This window comes from Lactuca virosa, chromosome 9 (genome assembly GCF_052849685.1).
Source record: "Lactuca virosa cultivar CGN04683 chromosome 9, Lactuca_virosa_CGN04683_v6, whole genome shotgun sequence".
Taxonomy (NCBI): Eukaryota; Viridiplantae; Streptophyta; class Magnoliopsida; order Asterales; family Asteraceae; genus Lactuca; species Lactuca virosa.
The window spans coordinates 21,385,744-21,387,452 of record NC_136434.1 but is presented as its reverse complement, the minus strand read 5'-3'; positions in this window follow the sequence as shown (position 1 = coordinate 21,387,452).

Below are 1,709 nucleotides of genomic sequence, written 5' to 3'. Positions count from 1 at the left end.
ATATAAGACCAAGCTTCAGATCAATAACCGCCACCAGCAAAGAATGGAGCCCTCCATAGCAAACAGTGATTAGGAAGATTAGGGCTTGTTAACGCAGATTTACTAAGGTTTAGAATTGTACGATTGAACCCAAGAATTCTCAAAATATGCGAAAGAAGCGGCGAGATTGTAACACCCAAAATTTCAAACCAATTTAAACTTTAAAAAGACATGTCAAGTTCATCAAAACATTACAACTTTGTTTTCAAAATACTAATTATCAGAGTTTTCCCAGAAACATAAACACAATAGGAGGAGCTGTACGATCACGCCTTTGCCTTGCCGCGATCCCCTGATCCTTACAAAGTACTCCATAAACCAACTAGTTAACCCCTGGTCAAAGTAAAAGTCCTCAGTCAAGGTCAACAGTCCATGTTGACCTCAACTCGCCGAGTACCCTCGGCTACTCGCCGAGTTCCTTGAAGCACATTCCAACTCGCCGAGTCATCAGGGTGACTCATCGAGTTCCTTCGATTCTCGATCAAACTTTAAGGCCACCCATCGAGTTTCCTCCTTGCAACTCGACGGATACACACGCATACATATCCTGGAGAAAACTCATCCGACTCGCCGAGTTGTTCTTCAACTCGTCGAGTCTTATGGCAATCTTCATCGGACTCGCCGAGTTGTTCTTCCAACTCATCGAGTTCTCGACCATCTTCATGTGACTCGCCGAGTCAACCTTGCGACTCGCCGAGTCCATTCAGTCCTTTTTCCATACAGACTTGTTTTGAGCCATGCAGCGGCTCCAAATCACAGATCCAAGCTTCTAGGGCATGCTTATCACGTAAAGTTGCAAACTTTACGTGCATGCAAGGTTCTAAAGGCCCTAAATGACCAATCTATGCTTCCAATGGAGCTTTACACATTGGGAGAGTCTCATTCTTGCACAAGCTGGAAACTTTATGTACTAAGAAGCCCAAAGGAGCTCAGTTCTGAAGTTACAACTTCAGATCTAAGGTTGCAAAGAAGAATAGCTTCCAATCACACCATGAAAACCCTAGAATTTGTCCAAATAGGGGATCTAGAATGAATGAGGTTAGGGTAACGATTTATACCTTCCAGAAGATGCTAACTACAACAGATCTTAGGTCCTTCAAGCTCCTTGCTTCTGAATGCTTGATCTCCAAGCTCTTTTTTCCAAGAAGGTCCTCCTCCAAGCTTAAGAATGCACAAAATGAGCTCACACACGATTAGGGTTTTAGAGGGGCAAGAAACAGTGAAGGGGAGGCTGGGGGATGGCCAAGATCCTTTAAATAGGGTGAAATACCCCGAAATTTAGGGTTTCATCTGCCAACTCCTACTCATCGAGTCCCTTTATGGACTCGGCGAGTAGGTCACTAAATGTGCGATCCCACCTCGCTGCTACTCGACGAGTAGGGCACCCTTAACTCGTCGAGTAGGACTTAAAACCAAAGAAATTCTTACTTAAACCAATACCTGAGAATCGGGGCGTTACAATTCTCCCCCACTTGGACTAGACTTCGCCCTCGAAGTCCTCTGGATCAAACAACGTTGGGTAGTGCTCGCGCATCTTTGCCTCCGACTCCCATGTCCACTCGGATCCCCTTCGATGCTCCCACTGCACCTTCACCAACGGTATTTCCTTGTTCCGCAAAATCTTCTTCTTCCTCTCTAAGATGGCCACAGGCCTCTCCACGTAGTTCAGG